Consider the following 12,640-nt stretch of genomic DNA (forward strand, 5'->3'; position numbering starts at 1 on the left):
TGGGACCTTTATCTTTTTTTGCTCTTATTGAACAAATTAGCCACTGTGACACTGGATACTGATTAGCAATTTGTACAGCAATTATTTTAAAAATTGGCAGAATTCCATTATTTTGTTCCTTAATTTACATTTTTAATGTACTGTGCCTTCATTCATATGATGGGATTTCCTCTTTCGTATGTGTCTCTAATGGATCAAAGGGTTCTTCCCTCCCTCAAATAATTATGAACATTGAAGAGTTACTGAAATTGTTTAGTCATTTAAAAATTTGAGCCGAGAATATTTATGGCCTTTCCTGTCCTTCCCTTTGTGCCAAGTTAGTAGTTGCTGGTGTAAATGTGACTGAAAATGTGGAGTGCGATTCTGATACTTCCAGAACCTTCTCTTGGCCTAGCACGTGGTGGGATTTAGAGGCCCTGTCCCATTGGAGGCCATCAGTAGCCTTCCGGTCAGCTTTGCACTGTGATGTAAATGGTCAACACACATGTCCCCACCTCTCACTGTGCCCATCCTTCCGGCTCCCATGTTAGCCTGGGTTTCTGCAAACATAGTTCTTCCTCTATAACGAGATCACTCATTTAATTGTCCAGCGGAGGTTCTGGAGAGGAGCAACTTTGCCCTCTCCATCTCTGTCTCCCCAGAGCCCTCTGAGAGGGTGGTGGGCATCCATAAATGATTCTGAACAACTGAGTTGTAATCAACACAACATCCAAATGTACTCTGTATGACAGTGATTGTTCTTAGTTGCTTTAAATATACTAACACATTGACTCTTTACAGCTACTCCCTGAGGCAGGTACTGTTACCCCGATTTAATGGATGAGGGACTAAGCCAGAGAGAGACGTTGGGTAGCCTGCCTAAGGTCACACCACCAATCCTGGGAGAGCAAGACGTGGCCCCAGGCAGGTGACCCCAGAGCCCGCCTGCCAACACCCTGCACCGCACTGCCTTCTGGTGTGGGTGGAAGCCACCGCTTACTTACATGGCATTAGGGACAGGAAACAGAGCTTTCCTTTGTCTGATTCAGGGGCTTCCACGTTGGGACACCAACCCATTCCCCCTTGGTCCCGACAACCATCTAAGAATAGAAATAAATGCAAATAGCAAGAAGTTGAATTGACCCGGACCTTCCTTAATGCCCGAGGACTACCTGGTAGGTGCCAAGTCAGAATGCTGGGGAGAAAGGCCTCCTCACACCCCCTCTGGTCCTGTGCCCGTGGCTTCCGGCAGCCCTGGGGAAAGGAGATCCAGCCTCCGTAAGGGGCAGGGCCCTCTGAAGAACTTGTGATGGGGCTAGTGGGTAGAGGATTGGCCTCAAGGGCACACACACATGGCTCTGCCACCACGTACCCATGAGACAGGTCACTGTGAGCCATCCTTACTCTGTAAGGTGCAGGTGCCCCTTAGGTGCCCGGAGACAGCGTGGCAGAGCGTTGTTGCCGGGAGTTTCACAGACCAGAAATGTTTTTTAAAAAGAGAAGGGACTGAAATTAGGTCTTCCCCTATTTATTTGGCCAAGTAAGGAGATTTAAAAAGGGGCAAAGTGAAAGAAAAAGACCATCTCTTGCCACCATCGTTCGATAACAGTATTTTAAGTCCCTAAAATATAAATGGACTTCTATAGCTAAGGAAAGGAAAAGTCCATTCAGTTGAGTTCAGATGGTTCACATGAAGGAAAACTCACATTTTGTTCAATTCAGCTTGGACCTGTGACATTCGATCAGCTATCATTGAGGGCCAGCCTTTGGGAACAAGTCACGTAGAAAAAAAAGAGCAGCCCAGTACTAGACTTGCTGCCTACTACTTGTGTGACCTTAGGTAATTTATTTAGCACCTTTAATCTTTACTCTTCTCCTCTGTGAATTGTGGGCTGCTTTCCGTGGGCTTTGTGAAGCGTAAATGAGGCATGTTGAGTGCCTGTGACCTGAGGGAGGAGTTCAGACCGTGCTTAGAGGTTTTGGAGCTGTGGTTCTCAAACAGTGACTCTGGCAGGCAGCACCAGCATCCCCTGGGAACTTTCGAGAAATGCAGGTTGTTGCCCCTTGCCCTCCCCCCACTCCACCTGCTGCATCAGAAACTGTGGAGGTGAAGCCCATTCACCTGGATCTTAAACCGCCCTCCAGGTGATGTTTTTTAAAATTAATTTTTATTGGAGTATAGTTGCTTCACACTGTTGTGTTAGTTTCTACGGTACAGCAAAGTGAGTCAGCTATACGTCTACATACATCCCCTCTGTTTTGGATTTCCTTGCCGTTCAGGTCACCACAGAGCACTGAGTAGAGTTCCCTGTGCTACACAGTAGATTCTCATTAGTTACCTATTTTATACAAAGTATCAATAGTGTATACATGTCAATCCCAATCTCCCAATTCATCCCACTCCCCACCCCCCTTTTCCCCTTGGTATCCATTCGTTTGTTATCTACGTCTGTGTCTCCTCCAGGCGCTTCTGATGGCCTGCTCAACTTTGAGCTCTACCGCTGTAGAGAACACTGCGATCTTTGTAAGGGTAGCTGGGCTCTGGCCAGAACACCTGTGAAGGAGGGTGCCGAGAGGGGCTTCGGTTTCCCTGGTAACTATCCAGCTCAAGCTGCTCTTATCCTTATCAATCCATCCCTCCTGGAATGAGGCTTTCCGTGATGTGTTAATCAGGGGTCACCCACCTGCCTGTCCCTGTTAGATTCTCATGGGTAAGCTCAGGACACTGGTGCCCACCTTCTAGCCCAGCAGTGGGGCATTGCTCTGCAGAGTGAGGGCCCCTCCCCGCATCTGGCTGCCTCTGACTTCCATCTGCCAGGAGGTGGGCGAGCTCCATCCTGCACTTCGTTGTTGGCCAGCTCCTCTCGGTGGGTGTGTCTCTCATTTCCTCTGTTGGATGAAGCTTGTAGGTAGCTGCTGTGGCTGGTCTCCGTGTCTGCACACTCCCTCTGCTCTAGTCTGGTGCTGCAGGACGCTGCGGCCAGAATCTTTGTCCCAAGGTACAGCTTCGACTGGGTCATGCTCTCAATCAAAACGGTCCCTTCACAAGGCACCCACAGAATAAATCCCAAGTCTTTAGCCTGGAACACAAGAACCTCCAAAATCTAGTGACACTGATTGGATTTCTTTTAAAATAAACTTTAAAGCTATAGAAAGCACAGAAAATAGTGTTGTGTGTACTCAAAAGTGACACATGTTAATATATCACATTTTTAAATCTTTTTTTTACTGAAGAAATCATTTACAGATGGAGTCTCCTTTCCCCTCATTCCTTCAGACCACCTTTAGGGCGTTTGCTTCTGCAAGTCACCTTCATACAACCTACACTTGAGCCTAACTGGACCCCTGGGAATTCACAGTAGAAGCTGGTGCTCCCCTGCCTCCCTGCATTTGTCTATGGGGGACCCTGGCGGGAACGCCCAGCCCTGCCATCCTCCCGTCAGCTGTCCCATCCTGTGCTTGCTCAAACCCTACTTGCCCTTCAAGCGCCAGTCAAATGCCACCCCTCCTGTACAGTCCCCGGATTTTCCCCACGTCTCTCACACTCCCCCAGCTCTCCCCATTCTCACCCTCAGCTGGAGCTAACTTCTAAATCCCTGTGTTTAGAGCACAGGATTAATTCAGAGCACAGGGTTGAAGGCTCAGCTTGGCCATCAACTAAATGTGGCATCTTTGACAGACTCAGTGTCCTCATCTGTAAAATGGGGATTCAGTGTAAAATGTTCATTCATTGTCTGACGGGCAGCCAGATGGGGAGGGCTGATGGCAGGTTTATGGGGGAGGGGGTGTGCTCCCCAGGAACCTCGGAGATAAACACTCCAAGAAAGCAGACATCTAACATCTCACAGCATCTGGCTTGGAAAAGACCTCTTCAGTGATATCTTGACACATGGCCTTGGTAGAAAACCTGAGCAAATATGAACCAAACAGGTCCATGATTCCAGACCCCAAAAGTTCTGAAAACTGGAAATTTACCATAACTTATTTGGCAGTAAAAACCTGGACTAACCTGATAGGAGGCTATTTATGGCATTTATCAAACTGCAAAAATTCATGCCTTTTGCTGTAGAAATGTGTGCGTGTGTGTGTGTGTGTGTGCATGTGTGTGATTACAGGATTCTTTCCTGGAATCTGCAGAGGATATTTTGTAGCGCACAGTAGATGTACTGTATCACTTTTCTAAAATCTGAGCAATTCTGAATTCCTAACCACATTTGGCCCCCAGGGTTTTAGCCGAGATTTGTGGACCCGTACAGACCCCAGCGGGAGGGGTCCTCCCCCTGTCCGCCCCGCCCCCAGCAAGTTCCTAGTCCGACAGGCTCCCAGGAAAATGGTTTTCTTCCACGTGAGCGTCTTTGAAGTGCACACAGGGTCCAGCCCAACCTGCAGCTGAAGCCCAGAGTGATCCTTTACTCATTGCAGAAATGTATTTTTTTTGGTGTTAGAAACACGGCATAGACTCAAAAGAAAGGGGGCTCACGCTGTCTTCAAGATGCTCTGGGCCTTATTGGAGGGCTGTACCAGCCTCCGGCGGTCAATACCCCAGGCTGCTCCCCCCACTCAATACCCACACACTCTGGGTTTTCGCCCCTGCCTCCCCATATTGTGGTGGGTAGGGAGAATGTCCTGTTTTCTCTGAGCCCTACTAGGTCCTAAAGTCCTGAACTAATGGTGCTCAGGTATGAATGGGTGGTATAGGCTCTGGGTCTTCTCTCTCTAGACGCCATTTACACTTTAGCAAGGGTGCTTTGTGCTTCAACCCAGAGGGTTGACTAATAGAGGGTTTTCAAATAACGTGCTATTTGGGGGCAGAAGAGTTGTTCTGATTACTTAGTGCTGTTTAATAAACTTGCCCCACACCCAAGTAGTAGCTTAAGGCAGCCGTTTTATTTTGCTCACAGTTTTGTGGGTCAGGAATTTGGGAGGTGCTTGGCTAGGTAGTTCCTCGCTGATGCACGTGAACTTAGCTGTACTGGCTGGAACATCTATTTTATTCTGTCCATCGAAGTGGTCACTGGGCCTGCTCAGATTCACGGGGGGAGGAAAAGAGACCCCCCTTCTTATGGGGTGTGGCAGGAGCGTGTGGTGGTGAGCATGTGGGATGGGAGATGCTGGACCACTTTTGGAAAACTGCAGTTGGCACAGGAGGCTTCCAGGCAGATCAGGTGCCTAAGTGGAGGAATCTGTAATTCCAGTCCAAAGAGTGATGATGGAGGAAACATGGGGTGCAGAAAAGCCCAAAGAAGATTCTTTCTCTTGACATATATTTGGGCAGAGAAAAAGGAAATGTTGTTAGGAAGACCAAGAAATTCCATGTCCCTACGCCTCACCTACATCCTCTCCACACTCTTCCCTCACATTTCCCGTACTGCCACCCCCCGCCCTTCTTCCTTGCACCCCCATTCTCAAGGTGGTGAAAATTCCTTTAACGTGCAGAAATCTTTTACTTCCACTGTAAAATATGGAAGTTAGAATTCAGTATTAAGGCCTGCTAAAGCTGATAGCAAGGGCTGCCAGAGAGTTTGTTGTGAGAACAGGAAGGCAGCATGAGCCCCTAGGCCCTGGAGAATTAAAGGGGAGGAGGGGGGTCAGGATGGAGAAGACCCGCCATCCCCATCTCACAGGGGCAGGGAGGGGTCCCTCTGGCCTGACTCCTACCAGCTCCTCCGCTTCTCCTTCCCGCACGGTCCCCGCCCGACTCCTGCGGAAGACCCCCGTCGACCATGTGGGGAGAAACCCTCCAAGGAGCGTTTTGATTTCAGCGTATTGTGTCGAAACAGCCCTGGTCTGGCCGCCTGGGCTGCCCACCCCTGCAGGTGCGCTATTGAAGGCAATCTCGAGGCCACCGCTGTGAAGCTCCGAAACACCCGCTGAGAGCTGCCAGTTTCCTGGCTGACCGGTGAGTAGGGTCCCACATCCTTTCACTCCGGAGTGCTGCGTGAAATTGAAATTGAGTTGAGGCTGGATTCTTTCCTCCAGGTGAGCTGCCTTTGAAAAGAAAAGAATCCCTATAAAACCAGGGGCTCACTTTAACTGGCAGTGCTCCCGTGCGGGTAGCCAGCGCCCAGGGCGCCCTGTGATTATCTGCTTGGTGGCATCTCTGGCGTGACCACCCTGCCCTGCCCCTCAGCCTCTCCTGGACACCCCTTTCCCTCTGTGAACTGGGGTCAACTCAGGAAACATGGGCTTCTTCTTTAAGGAAACTGAGCCAGACTTGGGAAAATAGACCTTTTGGAAAATTTAAATCATATCCCATATTTATAGGGCAGAAAAAACACATTTTGGATATTCCATGGTTTTCTCTTATCCACACCAGTGTCTCTCTCCTTCATCAGTGACAGCATTCAACGTCGCTGAAAAGCTAAGGAAAAGGATGCAGTTGAGCCAGTTGTGCGGACTGAAAACCCAGGGGGAGGGGAAGGAGCAGGTGTGTGGGTAACCCCTGAAGATGACGAGGCAGGGGTGGGCAGGGTGATTTGGGGTTGGGTGTGTGCAGAGGGCTTGAACTTTTAATCTCGTTGATTGCACAGCCATCTGTGAAGGAGGCAGAGCGATTGGACAGGGTTTCTGTTTTTGTTTGTTCTCCTGTCCTCTGGGCTTTGGTGTCTTCATCAGCAAAGCAGAGACATAGGAATATCTTCCTTATAGGGTAGATTGGGAGATTCAGTGTGACCGTACGTGCAAAGCACCGAGAGCAATGCCTGGAACAAAGGAAATCATAAATGTTCTCTGTGACTGTTACTATTACTATCTGATAGAAGAAAAGACGGCACAGTGAAATGAATGAGAGGGAATGTGGTAGAAAAGAAAATCCACAGGGCCAGATGCACACAGGCAATCTTGGGTCCTAATCCCAAATCCACCAGTTGGCTGTCATGTGACCTTGGCAAATTCTTTAACCTCTCTGAGCCTCAGTTTCCCCACCCCGACCCTGTAAAACAAGAAGACGGCAGATTCAGATCAGCAGGTCTGGGATAAGGCCTGGGATCTTGCATTTCTAATAAGGTTCCAGGGGATGCAGATGAGGCTGGTCCAGGACTACACTCTGCGTGACAAGGGGCAGTGACGCTCTGTGATGACTGTAGGCGCCCAGTACGGAGGGCTCACACAGGGGAGAGGGAATGATCCGTTTTCTTGGTCAGAGTCTTGAGGATTATGGGAAGCTCTCCCAAGAGGTTTCCCAATCATCTAGGCTTCCGAGGATGAATAGGCCGTCAGCATCAATAATGGGCTCAAGAACAGTTGATCAGACTTTTTACATTTTTCCCCCATCAGCATTAACAAGTCACAGCCACGAGTCAGGTTTTGCTGAGAGTAGGTGCGTGGAGAAAGATGGAAGACGTTGGTAGCCAGTTCTCGAGCTTGAGTGAGCATCAGAATCTCCCAGAGGGCTTGTGAAATGTAGATTGCTGGGCCCCAACCCAGAGTTTCTAAATCATTAGGCCTGGGCTGGGGCCCAGGAGTTTGCATTTGTGACGAGTTCCCAGTGAATTTTGAGAACCACTTCTTTATAGCAAGAGGCCTCCCACCCCAGGGCACACAGGCCAAGGGTTATAACTGGGCATATGGGGTGGGGCAGAGAAACCCAGAGGGACAAACACAATGGGAGGGGCTGCTGGAAGGGGTTTTGTTAAGACTGAGACTTGAGACTTGGCCAGCACAGTTGACGTGGATAAGACGCTGAGAACTGACCGCTGTGTTCACTAAGAGCGGCAGATAGCTTATCAACCCTTGGATTCCTACCACCCAGTACAATGAAGATGTAGTCAGCCCAACTGAAATTCCTTTTCTTCCTTCCCTCCATTCTTTCCAAAGCATGCCGCCGCTTTCCAGGAGCCTGGCTATAAAAATGAAGACCCAGACCAGCCCCAGCAGGCCTCAGTGGACATTCGCATGTTGGTCTGTTGGCAGCTCAGGGGGCTCTGGAGCTTGGGCAGAACCTGCATCTTTAGAGGTATTTGAGATGGGTTGGTTTCCGGGGATGCAGCAGCCTCTCCACTAAGAGGGAGGCATCATATATAAATATCAAACGGAGGGAGGGAGGGAGGGGCTGGCTGACATTTTGGCTGACCCTGGATCCTCTGAGAAGAAAAACCACTAGGGCTTGAGTTAATTTTAATTCAACAGAATATTTTCATAAAGCGGTCCTTGGAGCAGCAAGACGGTGTGTTTCATATTTTCCACTGCTTCCGGTGAGCCACGCTGATGGAGGGTCATTGGGGTCACAGTAGGAGGAATCCCACTAATTGCATCATAAGGGACGTTTGCCCATTAGCTCAGATGGATTGTCTCCTAACAGAGTCCTCCGGGGAGAGTGCTATTGCAGGTGGGCGGATGGGAGGAAGGGAATTGAAAAGTAACTGAAATTTACAAATGGCATTTCCTTGGGCCCTGGACAGAATGAGTTCCATATGTCCAGCAGGGGGCAGCAATGCACCAACAGTGATTCTGGCGTGTGTACCAGGAGCTGGGTGTTGGCTCTGAAAACAGCTAAGCAGTGAGGATGGTTGAGGCTGTTTATAGATAATTTCCAGAGCTGGCAAAGCTGGGCCTGTCACGCCCACCATTTCCCCCACAAGCAAACCTTTGATTTTTCTCAGTATGCTGAGAAGTCAATAAATGTTTAGGTCTGCTGGGTTTTAATTCTGCAAGTTTTCTTTTCATCTTTTGGCTGCTCTGTGTAATTTAGAATTTCTGCAGCCTGACTGAAAATTATAAGTAAACTAGGATTAAGAAGTCGGCTTTATTAATATAATAGTTCAGTTAATAGACATTTAAAAATGTGTATTTCAGCTCTTCTCTGGGTTGAAATTTTATTAGAACTATAATCGCAATGACACCCTACACCAAGTTGGGGAACTTACTTGTCGATATTTGTTTTAAAGTTGAGGAAATGAGACTGACAAAATGCAAGAAAACAAATCTCAAGGAATAGTCAGTTTTTCCCAATTTAGGGATATTAGTTTGTCTATTCCTAAAACTAGGACTCAGCCTGTATTATATTTTCTCAGCAATTTGTCAAGTTTGCTTGTAAATGACTTTAATTGTAGATGGCTTTGCCTGTTTTGCTGCGCTGGAAAATTCTGCAGCCCAGCATACTTCTCCTTTGGGAAGCTTCTCACGTCTTGCATAGTATTTCTCTCCACCACCCTCTGCTGTTACCACCCCCCACCCCACAAGGTTAATTTAATCCTGTTGTTCTTAAATGAAACACCCTAAATCATTCTCCTCCCCTTCCCTGTCTTTCTTCTCTCTGTTTAAACCCTTCCAGGATGTAATAGTCTGGAAAATATTTCAATCATCATGTCTCCTTTTCATGCGGCCAGTTCTCTTCGGCGTGTTCTCTGTGGCTTGTACTGAAGTGCAATTTTTCACAGTGTTGTTTTTAGTTTAAATAACATGCAGTGCACCATTGCTAAAGGTCTTCTAGAACATTCCACGTGGGGTCTTGCCATTAAATAATATTCTGATGGAGCACGTACCTGTTTTTCCATAGGAAGAAATGCTATTGGCTCCCAGCCATAATTGGCTGTAAATTTAGCTAAAGGTCCATCTGCCTTGGGAGTTAGACCATCTTCTCTGAGCTCAGAATAGTGCCCTGGATTAGATGTTTAATGGATAGACTTAGCGAATAAATATGTGTTTGTAAGTGTGTTGTTTAGAAAATAGTCAAGTGCAAGGCATTTAATTCTGCTAAGCCAGCAAATGTAAGTTTTCTGTCTTCTTACACTCTTGCTACATGTCAACTCCTCAATTTAGCAGCTGTGTGGCCTTGCATATATTACTCAACCTTGCTGAGTCTCAGTTTCCTCAATTGCAAAATAGAGAGCGTGAGGGCCAAATAGAGGTATGTAGTGTTTAGCAGAACATAGAGTCAGTCCCCAAGGCATAGCAGTGACTTTTGGATTTTGTTGTTATTGTCATTGCTACTACTGCTATCATTATGCAGCCTAATTCCCATGCCTACGTGTCTTTCAAAGTCCCCACTTGCCTATACCTTCTCATTTCTCAACACACATTACTCAGGGAAGCTTTCTCTGATCCCCCAGACTAGGGTGCTATGTCTTGGCTATTGTGAGTAGTGCTGCTATGAACATAGGGGTGCAGGTATCTTTTTGAATTATAGTTTTGTCTGGATATATGTCTAGGAGTGGGATTGCTGGATCATATGGAAACTCTATTTTAGTTTTTTGAGGAACCTCCATGCTGTTTTCTATAGTGGGTGTGCCAGCTTACATTCCCACCAACAGTGTAGGAGGGTTCCCTTTTCTCCACACCCTCTCCAGCATTTGTTATTTGTAGACTTTTTAATGATGCCTATTCTGACCTGTGTGAGGTGGTACCTCATTGTAGTTTTGACTTGCATTTCTCTAGTAATTGGCAATGTTGAGCATCTTTTCATGTACCTATTGGTCATCTGTATGTCTTCTTTGGAGAAATGTCTGCTTAGGTCTTCTGCCCAGTTTTTGATTCAGTTGTTTGTTTTTTTGTTGTTGTTGAGTTGTATGAGCCATTAGTATATTTTGGAAATTAAGCCCTTGTCAGTCGTATCATTTGCAAATATTTTCTCCCAGTGTGTAGGTTGTCTTTTCATTTTGTTTATGGTTTCCTTTGCTGTACAAAAGCTTGTAAGGTTGATTAGGTCCCATTTGTTTATTTTTGCTTTTATTTCTATTGCCTTGGGAGACTGACATAAGAAAACATTGGTACAAGTTTTGTCAGAGAATGTTTTACCTATGTTCTCTTCTAGGATTTTTATGGTGTCATGTCTTACATTTAAGTCTTTAAGCTATTTTGAGTTTATTTTTGTGTATGGTGTGAGGGTGTGTTCTAACTTCATTGATTTACATGCAGCTGTCCAACTTTCCCAACACCATTTGCTGGACAGACTGTCTTTTTTCCATTGTATATTCTTGCTTCCTTTGTTGAAGGTTAATTGACTGTAAGTGTGTGTAGGTTTATTTCTGGGCTCTCTATTCTGTTCCATTGATCCATATGTCTGTTTTTGTGCCATTACCATGCTGTTTTTTTTTTTTTTTAAGTATTTATTTATTTTTAACATCTTTATTGGAGTATAATTGCTTTACAATGGTGTGTTAGTTTCTGCTTTACAACAAAGTGAATCAGCTATACATATACATATATCTCCCTCCCCTCCTCCCTATCCTACCCCTCTAGGTGGTCACAAAGCACCAAGATGATCTCCGCCTACCATGCTGTTTTGATTACTGTAGCTTTGTAGTATCAGACAGTGGGATCTTTGATTCAGGACAAGGTCTTCATCTTTGGTGGCCAGAGCATGTCACATCTGGAGCCGGTACAGGGTAGTCATTCGATGGACATTTGCTCTGTTCATTAAGACTGTGTGTCTACCAGGCTTTGCCCTTCCACGCATAGAAGGAGGTTTCCTTAAGAGTCCCATTGTCTATGTTACTATTTAACATAACTGAAAAGCAACAAGACCATATCCCCACCTGGAGGTTTCATCATCTCACTCTAACTGTGGACAGTTTCCTTAGTTAAGAGCTTCACAGTGACTTTCTAAGGTACTTGCCCTGAGGATCTCATTAACAAATGGTCCAGAACATGACTTCTTTTTAGATAATTCACATTGATGCCACGAGATCAGGTTGTGTCTTTCTGTGATGCTCACAAACAACCTGTTTAACAGTCCATTTTACATTTTTAAGGAGGACTTAGGTCAAGATGAACTGCCTAAGTTTCTGGAAATCAGCCTTCCCCTATTTCTGGAACTAGGGTATTTGCTCAACTTCTGTCTCCTGGCTTCTCCAAGAGCCCGGGGGAGCTACTAAGAGATTCTCTGAAGTTTTTCTGGAATATTCCTCCACATCCCAAATGTAATTTTGCTGATCCGACACCCTATCTCATTGCCATAGATTGATGGTTTCCTACTATCTCCTGGCTTGATGAGGACTTCAGTTGTCTTCTGGGACACTAGCTTTACACTGTCCAATTTGCAGACTCATTGCTAGGAGAGATAAAAGCCCAGTTGGAATTTTAACACTCCGTTTTGTGTTCCCTATTAATTTTGTCACACTTCATCCAATCAGTGAGTCTCTCCCTTTGTTCTGTTTGCTCCAGATATCATTTAAAAACCTTCTTCTGTTGTCTTCTTTATCACTCATAAACCTCTGTGAATTGGGGGTCTGTCTCTGGATGCGACGATTCCTACACGACCTGCACATATTTTAAAAATTCGTCCTGACTTGCGTGTCTCTCTTTCCATCCTTTGCCCTTGCCTTTTAACCTCCTGAGCTGAACAGAGAGGCCCCTGCAGAACATTGTTGCTTCCTTTAGAGGTTGCCCCTCTCCCGCCTTTCCTTCCTTCCTGACTCGGAGTGGTCGTGTGATCAGAATTACATTTTATAAGCAGGAAGTTCTAATTACTGCACAGTGGCAGCTGGAACAACTTATCCATACCATCCTCCTGGTCCTCCAGAAGCAGCTGCTAAGAGGGTGATGATTGTGTAAGCAAGCATGGTATCAATTTGCTCTCCAGGTGGGCTTGTGTAGGGAACAGAACAAATGAGGATGATCGTGTTTCCCTGGAAGGAGGAATAAGGAAGGTGGCGTTCAGGAGCAGAGAGGCGGAGGAGGGAGGCTGCAGCAGGTGCGCACCAGGCTCGTGCTCTGAGCATCA

General features: G+C 46.5%; 1 protein-coding gene across 1 annotated transcript in view; it reads left to right on the plus strand.

The window, feature by feature from the left end:
• The window catches only part of GPR39 (G protein-coupled receptor 39), a 235,237-nt gene that overhangs the window by 105,982 nt on the left and 116,615 nt on the right, over nucleotides 1–12,640 (plus strand). The window lies entirely within an intron of this gene.

Source organism: Balaenoptera musculus, chromosome 7 (genome assembly GCF_009873245.2).
Source record: "Balaenoptera musculus isolate JJ_BM4_2016_0621 chromosome 7, mBalMus1.pri.v3, whole genome shotgun sequence".
In the NCBI taxonomy this organism is placed as follows: Eukaryota; Metazoa; Chordata; class Mammalia; order Artiodactyla; family Balaenopteridae; genus Balaenoptera; species Balaenoptera musculus.